General features: G+C 41.5%; 1 pseudogene; it reads left to right on the top strand.

Moving 5' to 3' along the window:
- The first annotated feature begins 2,387 nt into the window (after positions 1 to 2,387).
- Positions 2,388 to 16,247, top strand: LOC135363164 (mitotic spindle assembly checkpoint protein MAD2A-like; annotated as a pseudogene).
- Positions 16,248 to 18,965: the final 2,718 nt, after the last annotated feature.

The following is an 18,965-nucleotide window of genomic DNA, read 5'->3' on the forward strand; positions in this document are numbered from 1 at the left end:
GAAGGTAGCAGGAGGGGAAGAATGAAGGGGGGGAAATCGGAGGGGTAGACGAACCATGAGAGACGATGGACTCTGAAAAACAAACTGAGGGTTCTAGAGGGGAGAGGGGTGGGAGGATGGGTTAGCCTGGTGATGGGTATTGAGGAGGGCACATTCTGCATGGAGCACTGGGTGTTATGCACAAACGATGAATCATGGAACACTACATCTAAAACTAATGATGTAATGTATGGGGATTAACATAAGAATAAAAAAATTAAAAAAAAAAAAGCAGGTCAGGAAAGATTTCATGACTCCTGTAACTCACATTCCTTTTTTTGAGAATTTGATCATCATTGATTTATTTTTTTCTAGTTGTATGATCAAAACCTCAACAGTAGAGGTAGGTAGAAGTCAAATCATGCAGAACTTTGTAAGCCACATTAGAGAGTTTGGGTTTTATTCTACTACGATGGGAATTGGAGGCCTTTCTGTTAGGCCTCCATTGTGCATTTGTTTGTTGTAAATAGCATTAACAGCATTTTTAAAGTTATTTCCTGATAATGTTTATTATTTACTCAATCTTCAACTCATTCTAAAACAAGATTGGGGATGCTTAGGGCAATCCATACCAGTAAGTTAAAACATTAAAAAATCTATCAGATAGGGATAAAAAATAAAATGGAGCTGGGAAACAAGAGGTCAGGGTGAGGTCACCTTTAAGAACTTTAAAGTTACAGAGATTTGTTACAAATTTTATCTGAGATCTCTGGAGACTAGAACAGTTTGAAATAACTCATCCCCCAAACCACTGTGATATGCTCACTTCAAGTAACCAGCCTTCACAAGAACCCCCAATCTGCCATGTATACCACACAGAATTCAGACTCGCTAATGGCAGAATCCACGGATTGTTTTTCTTGCAGTAACTTTTCAGAAAACTCTCTGGTTTCTGATAATTTAACCCTTTCAGGTTAAGAGAAAAATGGACAGTTAGATAGTGCTTGTTTATTTAATCAAGGCAGCCAGCTGAAGCAAACAATTCAAGCCAAAAATTCACTTCATTTTTTGTAGGAAAGTATAGTTTTAAATTATAACTGACCCTCTGTTAGGAGAAAGGCATGGATTTCCACAGGGAAAAACTGAGCACTGAGGACAAAGTCTCGAGTTCACGAGCACTGTAATCACACATCAGGATCACAGAACTCGCATTTTAAAATCTGATATAATTTATTGCACATTATTTCACATTCTACTGCTTTGCTTACTTTTTGTTGGTTTGTGGTTACTTGCATACATCAGTAAAGTTTCAGAAAAACTATAATTATAGAAGGACAATTATTTAATGCAGGAAGGATAAACCATTGCATTGGCGGATTGGAAGACATTTTTTAAAGTTCTTATATTATCAATTTAATTATGCATTTCTATGTAGTAATACTCATTCTATGAGTAATGTCTAACATTCTTGCCAAGAATAGTTTGAAAGGACTTTGTTAAAAGTATGTCAGCTAAATCACTATGGCTATATCACTGCTAATGGTGTCGTTCACACGTTGTGAAACATACAACTCCATATTTCATTCTGCCCCCAAATTAGGTCATTGCAAAATACCGTTATTAAAACTGCAAATTGCGGGACAAGGAGATGGAGATGAGAACAAAGCAAAAGGAAGACACCCATTCCTTTTTGGAAAGCATGATTGGGATAGGACAAAATAGAGTAGGAAAGCTGAGCCCTTTGAAACGGATACTTTTTTGTGGGGTGTGTGTTAATTCCATTTAAATATAAATGACTAATAAAACTTGGGCTAACCAGTCTGCTCTGTACTATCCCCGGGTAGCGTCTATGCTCTCTAACCTAATTGTACAGAGGTTCCCTTGTCTTCTGACTTCATACACAAACCATGATGATTATTTCAGTTTTACCTTTTCCTTTTCCCAGAAAATCTTGTTGCAGTCATAAAAAGGGAATGTTTGATGCAAAGACGCCTAATTTATAATTATTTGTGGTTATTAACAACATAGTAATTACGGAAATGCCTTTGTTGGAAGTTACCCACCAGGAGCCGCAAATCCGTGGCACACACCCCCGGGCTGCCTGGGCTCGGAGGAAGGTCGATCCCTGCACCTTCCAGACCCCAGCCCTGGGGAGGAAAGCGAGGCCGGTCGGTCACTGTTCACTCAGACCTGAGAAAAGTCGCCAGGGTAGCCGCACCTCTTACTTTTGGTGGAAGGTTCCCCTAACTCCAGCTTTCAGGACTTGGGATGGGCGCACACATCGCGACTCTCCCTTTCCTACTGCGGGGCACTCTGCGAACACACCCCCAGTCACCTCTGCGCGCTCCCCGGAACCCGCTCAGCCCACAGCGCACCCCAGCGGCCGAGCGGCCTCCTTCCAGCGGCGGCCACGTAGCTGCCGGCGAGCTCGCCAGTTGCCTCCGCCGCCGCCTTGGAATCTGGGGCCCCGACGGCCGGCGAGACCCCGCCTCCGCCCGACCCCGGGGAGGCCGCGCGGCTGCTGCGCCTGCCCCAGCCGCCGCACCTGGGAGCGGTGATCACCAGGAGAGGTGGGGCGTGGCAAGAGGCTGGCCGGGCGCCGGAGCAGCTTCGCCAAAAGCCAGCCGGACCGGCGCAAGGCGGAGGGGGAGGGTCTCGGGGCAGAGGCCGGCTCCTCCGAGGGAGAGACCCCAGCTGGGGTGGAAAAGGGCACAAAGCAGCTGCACAGACGCTGGGCGCGGATCATGGAGCGGGCCAGCCCCGGCTCCGGGGAGTCGAAGCTGCAGCGGGACCAGGATTCCGTGGAAGCGTGGCTGGATGATCACTGGGACTTTACCTTCTCTTACTTTGTTAGGAAAGCCACCAGGTAAGAAGAGGGCCCCTGGAAGACCCACCCGGGGCGCTGAGAGTGACCTGGGGTCTCATCTCTCTCCCTTACTGAACTTTCCTCTTCCTTTACCATTAAACGACCTCGGTTCCCAGGCCCTTTGCTTTTGAAGTAGGTCTTTGGTCCTGCTAGGGTGTAGACACCTCGACTTTATGGCTAGTACAGTCGAAAAGCCCAAGCGTGGGATTCGATCCAACTTGCTCAAAAAGTTCAATGCAAAAATGTACATGCGCACCCCCCCCCCCCCCACACACACACAGCCCGGCTGCCCCGGTATTCCCTGAGAGCAAGATTATTTACATACATCCGCGCTCACGGGCCTTCCCCCAGCCCTTCTTTAGCCTCCCAGTCCCCCTAAATCTCCTCAGCGAAACCAAAACAGTTTTGAGCCCCTTCCCTGCGGCTCCGGAAGCACCATTTCCAACTCGGTCCCAGCAGCTCCGCTCCTCCCCCGTCCCCCCTCGCCCTGGCCCTTGGCGGGGCGGGGAAGTCGGGGTAGGGGCGAGACCACGAGGAGCCCAAAGGCAGCAACATGCCGGAATCTTCCCAGAGTAAGCGCTGTCGCCTTTTGCCCCTTTCCAGTCCCTTGCTTGGCCCGGCGCTTCCTTTCACTCTCTCTTGCTCCCAAGGCGGCGCCGCTGGAAGGGCTCCGCAGAGGGGTTCGCGGCGCGCACACAAAGGGCGCTGGGGAGGCGCGGCGGGAGCCGACAGCGGGGCGCTGACGGGTCCCGCGCAGCCCCAGCCGACCCCAGAGGCCAGCTCTTCCCGGTCGAGAGCCAAGCGCCGGGGCGGCCGCTGCCGAGGGCGGGGCGGAGGGTGCCTGTCCTTTGGGAGGTGGCTGCCCGGGGGGCAGTTGGGGCGCGCGTGGGAAACGCTCCCGGAGAGTTGGGGAGGAATTGAGGTGGAAGCCGAGGAAGGAGGGGCCGGAGCGGAGAGTGGAGGCGGGCGGATGCCCTGAAGCCTGAGGAGTTGGTGGGAAGCCGCTGGCGCGGGCAAAGGCTTCTGCACGCGGACTCCGACTGCCTCCAGGACGCGCCTCTTTGGAGAAGAGTCCCGAACCCGCCGCCGCCGCCGCCGCCGCCGCCGCCGCCTCCAGGCAGCGGCCGTCGGGCAGCTGGCGCGGGCTGCCTTGGCCGCCAGGAAAGCGCTCTCAAGGCGGTGATGGTGGAGCGGCCGGCCGAGGCCCGGCGCTGGGCTCCCCCCCGCCGGCGGTCGGCCTCCGCTCTGCCGGGCGCTCCCCGCCAGGGGGCGGCGCAGCGCGGAGCGAGCGGGCTGCGGCGGGCGGCGGCCCGGTGGCGGGGTCGGTAAGGGAGCAGGCGTCGAGTCACCGCCTCCCCTGGGCACGTCGTCGCCCCCCGGCGCCTCCCGGAGTCCAGAGTCTGCGGAGGCCGCGTGGTCTGCACGTGGACCTTCCTATGTTTGCTGTGTTGCCCTTTGGAGACAAAACAAGGTAGTCCCTTCAGCCTCCCCCCACTTGCCACTTTACCTTGGGGGCGCCCAGCGGGGGGCGGGGGGGCAGAGGGATGCTTCATTGAAAATGGACTGTCTGATATTTTTGTCTTCCTTTATTCTCTTACGGTGTATTCCTTTGGGATTTTAGAAGGGGCTCTTTTTAAGGCAGTTTCTCCTAAACGAGTTTGTGTCGATTTCATCCCTTTCGGGGGTTTTGGACCGAGGCGATAGCTTAGGGCAAATCTTATCTCTTCTGTTTAATTACTCCGCCCTCCTTTTAAAGTCCTCTTTCCCCGCTTTGGCTGTCTTCCTTCAAAATCTGAAGCTGGAGCAACCAGAGGATAAACCCTGAAAAGAAAAGTGGTTTCTTTTCAAAGGACAGTTTCCTGCGAGTTCGGGGTGAGGCACGAAGGCCATCTAGATCTGGAACTATTGATTGTTGTGGGCCCCCAGTTTTCAAAGGTCACCTGCTACTCCGAGGCCATCTGTCCCTAGTTTCCTTTCACCCTTGCGCACTTCCACTTTTCTGCCCCCATTGAATGGGGAGCGGGCAGGAGAGCTGGGCTGATTTTTTTCAGTGTGTCAGGCTGTTCTTTGGAGATGTTCTGTAGGCAGATTATTAGTAGTTGAAAGAAAAAAGTGATTTGTCTTACAAATCAACATCAGTGTCCTCTTCTTTTTTTCCTTCTCTCCCTTTAAAGACAGAAACTTAGGATAGTTTGGTGATCTTTTTAAGTAGTCATACATAAGAACACTTCACTCAGAGCCTGCCAAATCTTTGAAAGTAACATTTTATTGGAAGTTAAATGGAAGGGGTTACATTTAATTTTCTTTTCACATTACTTTTTCTCCCAAGTAGCACAGGATTACAGTCCTCATTTCTCAAAGTTACACTTTTCTGTGTAAAATTCAGATCATCTGAAACTCTGTATAAAGACTTTTTTAGTTACGGTTTTTATATTATAGTTGATGTTGACAATAGGCTGACCACTTTCTATGACATGTATGTGTATATATATTCTTATATATTTCTAAGAGTTTATGTTGAGTAAAACGTGGAAAACGAAAGTGTAAAATATTTAAGAGTAGTACAGGCCCTCCTTAAGTATAAAGTGCTGAAAGTTGTCAGTTTAAAGAATACGACCTAAGAGCTTGTGTGTAGTCAGAGGTTCCTGTTTGGGCTTATATTTGGTGGCATTAACTAGAGATTTAAGATTGAGAGATTAGACAGTAGTTGATTATAAAAATTCCAAACTTCTAAACCCAGTGTGATTCATATGGTTGTGGTAAAAACTTATTGCAGACATTTTAACTTTATAGCTAGGATTTTTTTTTTTTTCTCTTTTAACTAGAAGCTGTTACTCTGCTTTTATCCTTTTTGTTACACTCTGTAAGTGTAAAATGAGTACTGTGTGTGATTCAGGACCCCATGAGACAGTTCTGTAGAAACATTTAACATGTTTTTAAATTTAAAATAAATTTGGATTCACTTAGATTGGCCATCTGTGCCGGTAAACAGGCATGTTGATGGAACTACTTCCATGCATGACATTCATGCATGCTTTTTTATCCTATTCCCAAACTGAATGATCTGTACTCAGTAGTAGTCACTGGACAGAATGAAGGTTTCTGGCATCCCTAAATTCTCATTTAAATACCCGTGAATTTTGGTTGACCTTGAAAGCAGTTCGGCTGCTATATTACATTGTTTCCTATAACTATCTTCAAATACAGAGCTAAGCACCTAGTTCAAAGCTACAAGCTTGGAGCATAGATGCTTTTTAGTAATCACAGCCTGTTGATGTGAATTTGAGTGTCAGTTGAACAATTCATAACATAATCTATTGGCATACAAATTAACTGGAGACTAGTAAACTACAACATACGGAAACTCCCACCCTCACCATTCTAGACAACTTTGCAGTTCTACCCGCCTGAGATACTACTGTGTTAATTAAGGGCTCTAATCTTCATGCTTTTGCAAATGAAGGCTTCCGGGTGCTAATGCCACTTTAACAGCTGTTGTTATTCTTGACAGCATATTAAAATAATGTTACCTTTCATTAGTTACTAATCATTTCTGCCATTGTGGGTTATGTTTTAGATAATTTAGTATTGTAGGGGTAACGTGATTGACTTCTTATTGCTTTGTTTTGTACTAGGCAAAAGCTTGAGAATATTTGACATATAATGGAAATAGGAGTTACTAACGAGGACCAGTTTTTATGACCGCTTGGATCAAAGTCCAGAAACCGAAGTTTTACACTTCCATGTAACTTTCTATGAGAGACTTTTTACTTGACACTGCAAAACTGTGCTGAATTAGTTGACATTCTGGGTCCTGTGTTTGAGACTTTTTTCTTTTCTCTTTTCTTTCATATTTTTTTCTTATCTCTAAAAGCTGTAACATTTTTATTGGCAAGATATATTAAAATCAGATGATGGATATAAAATAAATATTGCCATCCACTTTTTAAAAACACTGTTTCTGTAATTACATAGGAATATAGTTTTCAATTTTCAAACAAATGATTTGTTAAGCATATTTTATTAAGCTGTCAGTAGTGTTGAAGATAATAAAACCCTGTGGTTATTGACTCAGTGTGACTTTAATATTATTTATAATATTTTTTATGATGGTAATTCTGATGCAGGAATGACCTTTTCTTTTTGTATTGTTTAGAAACAGGGTTCATATGGTCAGCTTTAAGCTGCTTTTTTAGTGCCCTGAAAGTACTCATGTGTATCAGATTCTTTCCTCCTAAAAGAAGCTGTAGGAGCCCTTATAATGATGTTTCCCATTGCCCTTCTATCGCTAGTGTTCTCAGGGTTTCAAATTCAGATCCATTTTAGAGTCTGCAATGCAAGGTCATGATTCCTAACAATGTGGTAGAATTAATGCAGTGGCAATTATTCATAGTTGCATATCTCAAAATAAATCTATTTGCTTAGCTAACAAAAACTTAAGTAGGCATATAGTACAATTCAGTAGCTTTTTTTCAGATCTGTGAAAATGGCTGATATTTTCATAAGATCATGTTTTCAACACCTCAAGGTGTACAATTTTTAGCATTTTGAATATGGTGTGCAACAAAATTTTCTTTTAAAGTAATTCCACCTAAATATTTAAGTATTTAAAATATCTGAAACTGACCCTCCCCCCTCTCATGTGCTCTCTCTCATTCTCTCTCTCTCAAATAAATAAATTCTTTTTTTTTTTTTTTTTAAGATTTTTATCCATTTATTTGACAGAGAGAGACAATGAGAGAGGAAACACAAGCAGGGGGAGTGGGACAGGGAGAAGCAGGCCCCCCGCGGAGCAGGGAGCCCGATGCGGGGCTCGATCCCAAGACCCTGGGACCACGACCTGAGCTGAAGGCAGACGCCCAACGACTGAGCCACCCAGGCGCCCCAATAAATAAAATCTTTAAAAAAACAAAAAAACACACCAGGTTTTGGCGTCTTCTTCCCTCAGGCCGGTCTAGTAGACCACAACTACACACGCCCAGCCGGGACCCTGCGGAGCTTGACCACCCAGAACTGGGCGACCACGCCTACCCCCTGCGCCTGCGGACAGGCCAGCTCCGAAAAGCGCCCAGAGGACCTGCAGGCCCCGCCCCACGGGGCGGGGCCTAGAGGCTCATCGCGCCTGCGCGGAGGCCCGAGGGCGTGCTGCGCCGTTACTTTTGAAACGAGTGGCGGGGAACTGCTGTGGGCGTCTCTGCTGTCGCTCTCTGCCGGGGGGAAGCGCACTCCTTCGTCTGTAGGACTGGCCATGGCGCTGCAGCTCTCCCGGGAGCAAGGCATCACCCTGCGCGGGAGCGCCGAAATCGTGGCCGAGTTCTTCTGTAAGTCGTCCTCGCGCAGGCCGGAGGGCGGGGTGAACTGAGGCCAGGCCGCCCGGTAGGCCCGGGGCTCAGCCGCGGAGGCGGGGGAAGCGGGAGGGGGTGGAGGGGAGGCCGCGAGGCCGCGAATTAAGCTCTCTCTGCCCCAGCCTCCTGCCCGGCGGGAGAATCTAGGAAGAAGCGGATGCAGACGCCGCCTCCGGGCTCCTTGCTAATGGTGGAGCTTGAGGCCTAGGTGCTGCTGAGGCCTGCGGCGCGATGTAGCCCCTCCACCTGCAGCGTTGCTTTCAACTACAGAGCCAGGCACTTTCCGCCCGCCCCCAGCCTCCGCGACTTCAGACGGAGTAGGACCGGGGTGGGGGCCACGTATATTTTTAACAACCCCTCGGCCCCTCTTTGATTCTGGTATTGGCGGTGATGGACTAGAGTTAGGAAACGCCATTCCGGACCAGGACAGTTGTGCCTTCTGATAGGATCTGGCAGGACTTGTGAGGAGAAAAGGAGGAAAAAGAGGGAAAGGTTTGCTGAGAGCATTGCAGAGAACAGTTAATCAGTTGCTAACTGAGATGCAAAAGCCTATTTTGACACCCTCTAACCACATAATCTGAATTGGGACTTGGATTACAGTGAGTTGTAGTACTACTTTGACAGTAGATTAATGCAGTTTGGCGTTTTTCTCTTTTTTTGCCACAGAAATGCAGGTATCGTGTTCTCTCTTAATTAGAAGCAAGGTTTTAAGAATGTTTAATGCCACTTTTTACCTACTCTGCTTTCAGCAAAACACCCACAAACACGTTAAGGCATTTATGGTTTTATGCCATTAATGAAACGTAGCCACATCTAAATATGTTTTATTTTCCAGAGTTACAAAGTGATAATGACTTTTCTTTAACATTCCTTTTGTTTCCAGCATTTGGCATCAACAGCATTTTATATCAGCGCGGCATATATCCATCTGAAACCTTTACTAGAGTGCAGAAATATGGACTCACCTTGCTTGTAACAACTGATCCTGAGCTCATAAAATACCTAAATGATGTGGTGGAACAGCTGAAAGGTATTTAATTGTTGCAAACCATTTTGAGTTTTGCAGGCCTTGTAGAACCCATATTTTCTGGCATCTTGGTGGTCATTTTTCAGCTCTGTACAAAAAGGTATAAAACACTACAACCTCAAATATAGTGATTCTTAATTGGAAGGAAGCAAATAATATATAAATTGAAAGAAAGTCCACCCTTCCCATACTGCAGTTTGAGTGGGTTGAATATTTTGATATTAGGAATCTGATATGGCTTCACAAAACTGTCTCCATCAACTTCCTTAGAAATGATTTTTGCAGTTCATGTAGCCAGATGGAACAAGTTGGAATTTTCTGTCCTTATGATGGTGTTCACTATTGGAGAAAAATCCACTGTATATTTTTAACATATATTTTCTGTAACTGCCTAGAGTTTAAAGCCATCATTACTTAAAGGAAAATAAAATTGGATCCAACCTGGAAACTAAACTTAAAGAAAAGAACTACTAAGTAATAGAGCACCCAGTAGAGTTTTATTTTTTATATATTTCCATTTGTCTTTTTTAAAATCCTGCCTTTAATCAGTAAGCCTTTTCTATCTGAGCACTCACTGTTTTTCTTTAGCTCAAGAAATTACTATATTGAATCAATACTTGTTCTCCATCTATTCCTTTTTCCCCTCATATTTTTCTCTACTTAGGATTCCCACTTCTAATTTTTCTGTTGTAGGATGTTTCTCCCTAGCTCCCCATTTGATCTTCCAAAACTAGTTCCAAAAAACACTAGTCATCTTTTTTTCTTAATTCATGAGTCATATATATTTCTTTGTATCAAGTAGCTTTATTTTTAAAATTAGATTAATTGTTTTTTTTTTTTTTTATTCAGGGCTAAAAAGTAAGATTATTAGTAAGCAACTAATAATCTATGTCCTCTTAATTTGATGGAGAAGCAAGCCCCACCTAAGCTACTGGTTTTTGGGTTGTCTCCTTTAAGACTACACTGAGGATATTTCTTCACCTCGGATGTATGCAGACCTTCCTATTTAATTTCTCCCTTTTATTTTAGTTAAAATGGAGGAATTGCTCTTCTTAGAGGCAAATTGTTCAATCTGAATCCCCATTCCTCTAGCCTTAAGGATTTTATCCTAGTTCTTCTCTGGTATTTTTGATTTCTTTGTTTTGATCTCTCTTCAGTTTTAAAAGAAAAAAATTTCCACCCACCCCAAATCCTTAAGTTACTATCTAATTTCTTCCTTTTCAGAGCTAAATTGAGAAAAATCGATATATGTCAAGAAAAAGTTGATACATACGACAGCCCGTGTCTAGCAAGTGGCTATTTTTGTACTGCCTGCAAACTAAGAATGTTTTCAGATTTTTTTTTTTTTTTAAGATTTTATTTATTTGAGAGAGAGAATGAGATAGAGCATGAGAGGGGGGAGGGTCAGAGGGAGAAGCAGACTCCCTGCTGAGCAGGGAGCCCGATGCGGGACTCGATCCCGGGACTCCAGGATCATGACCTGAGCCGAAGGCAGTCGCTTAACCAACTGAGCCACCCAGGTGCCCTGTTTTCAGATTTTTAAAGGGCTGTTTTTTAAAGACTATGCAACAGAGACCTAGGTGGCCCACAAGCCCTAAATATTACAAAATTGTTTTGTCTCTTAAAAAAAGAAAAAAAACCACTACAGATTCCTGAGTATACTATCCCAATTTCCAAGATTAATTCAGGGCTTGTCCTGAGGCCCTCTTCTCACTATAATCTCTCTCTAGGATGATCTCTGACATGTACATAGCTTCACTAACAACCTTGGTGTAGTTGACTCACAACTGTACATCCAACCCAATTCTCCTAATTGTGCTCATATATTTCGTGGCTCCGTTGATATCTTCATCTGGCTATCGCAGTGATACCTGAAAACTAAACTTAAGGCGCTCCTGGCTGGCTCAGTCAATGGAGCATGCAACTCTTGATCTCGAGATATGAAGTTGCAGCCCCATGTTGGGTGTGGAGATTACTTAAAAATAAAATCTTAAAACTTAAGCATCATCTCCCATTTGCATTCTTTTTCTCAGTGAATGGATCAGCCATCCAACTAGTGATATAAACTAGGAAGTTGGGAGCTATCTCAGTCTTTCTTCTTGCTTACTCATAAGTAGTCAATAAATCCTAACAGTTTGAACCATGAAATCTCTTGAATCTATCTACTGATCCATCTCTACCAGCTTATCCTTCTCTAAGCCTTCATTACCTCTTGCTTGAATTGCTAATTAATTGGTGTCTCTAGATCCCCTCTTTACCTCTACTCTACTTTCCACATCACAGCCAGAAGGATAGTTCTGAAATACAAATTTAATTACATCATACCATACTTCAAATACAGTAATGACTTCCCTGGTTCTTGAAGTGTAACTTCTTTAATTTGGCCCATATGGCCTTGCATGGTCTGACCCCTGTGTATCGTACACAAACTGACCTTGTTCATTCTCCCCTTTCTTTACTGCAGTTGTATTACCCTTCTTTCAATCCTCTGGTCAGATGCTCTTCCCTTTTCAATATTTAAGACCTGTACCCTTTTCTGTATCATTTTGCATATTTAATGATAATTTATTTGTAGAACTGAAGTCAAGTGAGAACTCCCTGAGTGAGTCCAGTTTTCCTCTATTATGCTCTCATTGCGTCACATACTGCACCTTCATAGCGTTTATCACAATTATAATCTTATATTTATCGGTGCAGTGATTAGATTAATGGCCATCTCCTGCATCTTACTTGGATTAGGGTGTACTTCATGTTTTCTACTCTGTCTTCAGCACTCAGTACTATATCTGGTACAAATACTGAGAATTTGAAAACAGGAGCTAGGTTATTGTGGGGCAGGTTTTCTGTACAGGTTGGCAGAGTTCCGAAATACTAGCGGTAGGAATTTGCTGAGGATAGAAAGTGAGACCTGGGAAGAGAGTTGTTTTGTAATGCAGTGAAACAAAAAAGATTCCTTGTTATGTATTGCAGATTGGTTATACACGTGTTCAGTTCAGAAACTGGTGGTTGTCATCTCAAATATTGAAAGTGGTGAGGTCCTTGAAAGGTGGCAATTTGGTATTGAGTGTGACAAGACTGCAAAAGATGACAGGTAAGTATGAAGTAAATTGCTTCCATTTTTACAGATCTTTTTCCAAAACTGTTTTCTTTTACTAGATGAGTTCTACTTATATTGAACTAGTTTCACATAAAGTAGTTTGTTTCTAAGTATGTTAGATGTGATCTTTAATCTCCTGTGGAGAAGGATTGGGCTCACAAATTGTGCTCACGAAAGAATTTTGCCTATCACGGACTTTTAACATAATTGCGCTTAGGCTAAATCCATAAATTTCAAACTTTAGTGTTTATGATGCTATATGTAAAGCTACCATGGTGTCCGTCCTAGGTGGGCCATTTCATGAATTGTAGAAAGGTACTTTTAACCATGAAGTATTATCCTAGACTTTCTCCCAGCTTACTGTGCAGCTCTACTGTATTTCATTTAATGCTACAAACTTCTTAGACATTCCCTTTTTTTTTTTTTTTAGGATTTTATTTATTTATTTAATAGAGCATGCGAGAGAGGGAACATAAACGGGGAGTGGGAGAGGGAGAAGCAGGCTTCCCGCCAAGCAGGGAGCCCGATGTGGGGCTCAATCCCAGGACCCGGGAATCATGACCTGAGCCAAAGGCAGTCGCTTAACTAACTGAGCCACCCAGGCACCCCTCCTTAGACATTAAACTGAAGTTTTTAGATTATCCGGATGGGAGATGCCCATCATTATATGCTAATTTCTAGCATTGTCCTAGGCATGCTTACCTGTAAACTCTGAACTATCTCTCATAATGAAATGATGGAGTTTGCTCCTGAAGCCTTTGGTCTGTTTTAGAAAATGTTTAATTATTAACGCCATACACGAGTAACATCTTATTTGAGGCAATAGGAAATTAGACATTTAGGCATTACTAAAAATGCCAAAATGATTATACCGATTCAATATTTTAGATACTGCTTGTTATCTTTATTTTAAGACATGCTGAAGCTTTCCTGACTTGAAGTACTTGGCAGGTTTTCTAGTCATCTGTTATTTAATGACCTGATACTAAGAACAACCCTAAAAAATGATTGGAAGGATAAATGAAATAATAGAGATACATATTGTGCCTACTAAGTTTCTTAAGGACATATATTTATTTTCATTTAAAAAAAAACTCCTTTTGAATGCATTACTTATTTGATTTTGGAAGCATTTAATCAGATAAATAATCTTACCTGTGTTTCAAATAACTTGCTAAAACTTAAAATGAATTAATTGGTTTCTTTGATAGTGCACCCAGAGAAAAGTCTCAGAAAGCTATCCAAGATGAAATCCGTTCAGTGATCAGACAGATCACAGCTACGGTGACATTTCTGCCACTATTGGAAGTTTCTTGTAAGTATTATACAACTTCACACTGGCTTAAATTTGTTGTGGAAAAGACTAAGCTACTACTTTAAGAATTAATGCGCTCATTAAGTTTTTTCTTAATTATAAATGTCATGTTATATGAATGAGAAAACTGTGATAAAGCTAAAGTAATGCTATTTGCATTTTATTTACAAGTGCTGAAAAGGAAAGGAATGAAAGTATTCTACAGTACTCACTCTTGAATCTTTTGATGTAATTTCTGTCATTATTTTTATTTTCTACACATTTCTATGTATATAATTAAGATTTATAGCTATAATTGTGTCTTTGTTTTCTTAGTTACTCCTTCATTCATCAGATATATCCTAAATACCTACTACATGCCAGATGCTGTTCTGGGCACTGGGATACAGCTGTCACAGAACCAAGGTATTATCTCTTCTATGGCTTAGATTCATGCTGTCTCATGATTAATTGTATACTTTCTGCAAATATTTTTAGTGGTTTTCTCTTTAAAAAAAAAAACTTGAGTTTTTCATAAAGTAAAAGGAGTACAGTATTTTCTGTACTAAAATTTCCATTGAGGAAAAGCAATTAGTTAATATAATTGATTAGAGATCAAGGTAAACTAGCTTTTCTGACACTATAGATGGTTCAAATGTGAAAGACACAGGAAGGGTGGTTGTACTTTAGAAAAAAATAATTGTACTTTAATGATCTTATCCCCAATTTAGGTTCATTTGATCTACTGATACATACAGACAAAGATTTGGTTGTACCTGAAAAATGGGAAGAGTCGGGACCACAGTTTATTACCAATTCTAAGGAAGTCCGTCCCTTCGTTCATTTACTACTACAATCCACAAAGTCAATAGCATGGTGGCCTACAAAATTCCTGTCAATGACTGAGGATAAGATAAGGACAGTGATGTACTTATAACTCTCAGATGTGGTTTTCCTGAAACCAAGTCAACTATAGTTGATACATTTTGTTTCACTGGTTAATTTTTAGATGGGGAAAACTTAACATTATACTTCTATTGAACTGTGCATAATTGTTCCATTTTTTGGTACCCGTATGACTTTATACAGGGTTGGTATAAATTATTGCACATTGTTCAGAAGGGAACTAGCAGATTACATCAGCATTGTTAATGTCAATTCCTTTAAAGGTGGTAACTGTAGATGGAAAGCTTTTGCCATAAAGCTAAATGCCTTCTTAAACCTTCTGGTCAAGTACCTTGATTCGGAATATAGGTAGGGAGATATTTAAATATAAAATACAGCAAAAGAAGTCCGAAAATTCAGAGTCTTTGTTTAGATCCTGAAATTATCTAATGATAATCTGTAAGTAATGAAATACTGCTCCTGTTAGGTCCTTTTGCCATTTATTTTATTTGTATATTTTCCGTATTAAAAGCATTTCCAATTATTTGATTTTAATTTATATAACTTGAACTTACAAAGCTATGTATATTGCCACTGTTTAAATTCCTGTGATACAGAACACTTAAACATTTTTTTAATGTTTTATAAAATCAAGCTTTAAATGATGTAATAAAGTTAAGTATGTATATTTTAATTTGTCTTAACATATTTTTATATTGGTGTGGTATTAACACAGTTAAATAGCAGGATGGATTCAGTATAGCAAATAATATCTTGTACCTACCAGGGCCTAAGAATACAAACTTGAGTCAGTCTGGAGGTGCTTTCAATTTAATGGACAAGCTTTGATTATACCCCTTTAATCTTATAACTGTGGACTTAAAATAAGCATCATTCTTTGTATAAAATAATACATGTCATTTGGAATTAATTCATTTTAGCATATGTTGGGCTGTAGAACTTTTCTATACTCCTAGCCTTATTGCTAGCCTAGTCTTCCTTATTTTGCCAAGGTCAGTTGAAGGCAGACTTCTAAAAAGTCTCTTCTAATCTCTGTTCTAAATCTTATCTCATTTTGTAATAATTAAGTGCTTAGTATCAGACACTGTTCTAAGCTCTTTATATGTATTAACTCGTTAATCTTCACTATAAAGTAAAAACACATAGCCTGTATCCATTCCTTCAAAAATTACAAAGTGAACACCTGTTAACGTGCCAAGTATTGGGATGAATGAAACAGGGTCCTGGCCTTTCTGAAGTTTGAGATATGAAGGAGAGGAAAATACATGGCAAGCTTCCAAGAAGTAACTACACGGATTTATCACATATGTATTTGTCTTTGTTATTTCACCTGAATGATCTGTTTGATCCTGTTGCCTGCTTGTTAAGAATAAAGGGCAATTCTCTCACTACAAGACAAGTGTAGGTCCCCGTATTTGATGATGGGTGTCGTGAATGCTGTTGCGAAAGCCCATTCCCTTGAGAGTTGAAGCTATCTAATTTTAGAGGTCCACCCACAACTCTTGCCTGAATAAGAAAAGTAGTTATGCAGAAATGGAAATGATTTTGAATTAGGTATGGTCAAGAGTCTGGTTTTCCAACATGAGATATAGTACAAAGTGGTCACTAGTAAGATTAAAACATTTGCATTCTTGGCTGTACATAACCTTCATAACATGACACATTAGGTTGAGAAAGAAAGCAGAAATGGAAGCTCAGTAAAAATATGGAGAGAGTTGAAAATTCTGGAACTACTTTTGGGACAAAAGTTTGAAATTCTTTTCAGAAAGCAGTAACTGCTTTAGGAAACACAATGCCTCTGCTAAATGGCCGGAAATAATGTGGTTCTTCCCCCACAAAAGCTCACTGGTAGCAACTTTCTTAATATATCATTGGTAATACTTAAATTTCTGTCATTTGTGTTTTTATTTACCAAATTAAATGACCCTAATATTATCACTTTTAATTTGTGATTTCTAACATTGCTAATTTCCCCCCCTTATAGATTATGTATCATTTAAGAAATACAAATACAAAGCTATGAGCTTTGTTGGTAAAGCTCAATTGGAAAAGCTTTGGCCTATGGCTCCAACTAAACTTGTCCTGCCTTCTTTCCTATACCTGAAGCTCACCTTAGGAGGGAGCTATTTAAACCAACAGGTTCAAGAATTGTGAATGACCGATGAGTACTGGGTGTTACGTGTAAGTGATGAATCACTAAATTCTCCTGAAACTAATATTACAGTACATGTTAATGAAGTAGAATTTAAATAAAGATTTGGAAGGAAAACAAAAAACAAAAACAAAACGTGCGTGACTTCCATACCATGTTAAACAGAGAAGCCAAGATTCCAAGAGAGTCTGATAGGCCTCTGATAGGCCTGGCCTGGACTCTGACTCGGTTTTGCTTACCGTAGGTACAGGAATGAAAACAACATGTTCCGATTGGGCCTGTCGAGGTCTGAAACAGAGCCCCAGATGGGACTGAACCACACCCGGTCTTCAGGACTCTTCTCCCAGTGTCATCAATTGGACAGAGCAGTCAAGCCTTGATGGGAATTTTACAAAGAGGTATAACGATCTCATGTTTTAGTTGGCTTTTGCTTCATAGCAAACAACCATAGAATAACCGTAAGCACTTTTTTTTTTTTCCTGTAAGTCTGTGGATTATCTGGGGTGCTTGTTTTATTCTCATGCAAATCTGCAGGTCACATGTTTCATTCTACCATTGAAGGGGCAATAGCTAGCCAGGACTTTTAAAGCTTAGTTTCCAAACTTTGACACTGACATTTTTGCCCACATTCCACTGATTTTGGCCAAGTCTTGTGGCTGAGCCAAACTTCAGTGGGGCAGGGAAGTATACTCCTCCCATGGAGTTGGGGAAAGGGGTATGTGAAAATGTGATGAAAGTGATAATATTATTATTAGACAGGAAAGATCAGAATAGCTATAATGCCGCATTGTAACTCATTTTCCACCAGATGTCACTAATGCTGCAATATTCAAATTAAGGTGAACTTTTGACTTTAAAGGCTGTAATATTCAGCTTTTCTTATTGGAAATCAACAGTGGGATTTCTGGCTACAAAAATATAGACATCCAAGGAAGGAAATACAGCATCTGTAATTGGCTAAGCACTTCACATGAATTATTTAATTTAATTCTCATGCTTTAGTGCACAAGTAGAATTGCGGAATCAGCGGGCATGCAAACTGCACTACATTTTTTAGAGTTTAGATGGTCTCTTCTGTCCATGACCAAGGAAGCTCATCTGGCTCCTCAGCAAGCACATCAAAAGGAGTGTTTCTTCACCCGTTTCCTAATGGCTCTTACCTTTGACATCCTCTTAGCAATTGAGTGTCCAGAGCAAACTGGTTTTCATTTACTCCGCTTTACAAAACTCTACGTTTCTTTGGGTGCATTTGTATTTACACTTTCCTCAGATGACTTCCTGTAACTTATCCATATTGTGCAAAGAATAAATCAAGTGTGCATTTGTGAGCAGTTGTGAGACACTTGACCCACTAGTCAAAAGAATTGTTCGTTAAGTAACCTCAGTTACTCTTTAGGGAATTAATTTTTGGCTAAAGTTGTAAATAATAATTTCTTATTCTTTTTTTAATTAAATATGTGAAATTAGATTTTAAGTTATTTTGTTCAGTGTAACCGTGATAAAAATTTGTGTTGGAATAACTATGGAATAGAAATGCTGCTAAATTCCAAATTTTATGAGCTACATTTTCTAAGAACAGATCTTTAAAGATCTTTCCATTCATCACGAACATGGCTTTGAAAGCCAGCAGTATTAACTGATGCTTATTAAAAAAAATCTAGTTGGGAAAGCTACTTAAGCTTCATTAGAGTGGACAATGCTGTTCCAATCTGGCAAAAACACTGTAGCCTTAGCAACAAAACTATTAGAAAAGGCCTAGAGAGAAAAATGTCAAGAGTTGACCCTCTGATTACACAAGTCAGTTTATGTTACCATTTCACCTATTTTTGTGCTCTTACCATTTGATCTATTTTTATACTAGAGAAACATAATTTCATTTATTTGTATAAAGTCCATTGTCATCTGCGTTTATCTGCACCATTTTGTTAGGTAAGCTTGTTTGCACAAAGGTACACATCCTATCAAAATCTTTATTGTTTTGGCATTTTATCTGTGCTGAAAAAGGCCTCTGAATATAAGCACGACCGCTCAGGCTCCACTTCCATGCAGGGGAAAGATGTCAAACCTCTTTAAAAGCTATCTAGATATGGACATGCCCAGTGGATACCTAGACATGGATGTGAATTTCTTTCTGAATGGCAGTCTCACTGACTCACACTCATTTCCTTTAATCCTCACAACAACCCTAGGAGGGTTATTGTTGCCATTTTACACACGTAAAGCCTGAGATTCAGGGAGCCTAGGTAATTTGCCCAACTTCAAACATCCAGAATCTGTCCCCAGGCCCGCCCCCAAGGCC

The sequence above is a fragment of the Mirounga angustirostris genome, unplaced genomic scaffold (genome assembly GCF_029215605.1).
Source record: "Mirounga angustirostris isolate CCGP_5_RB_7025 unplaced genomic scaffold, mMirAng1.0.hap1 SCAF_36, whole genome shotgun sequence".
Classification (NCBI taxonomy): Eukaryota; Metazoa; Chordata; class Mammalia; order Carnivora; family Phocidae; genus Mirounga; species Mirounga angustirostris.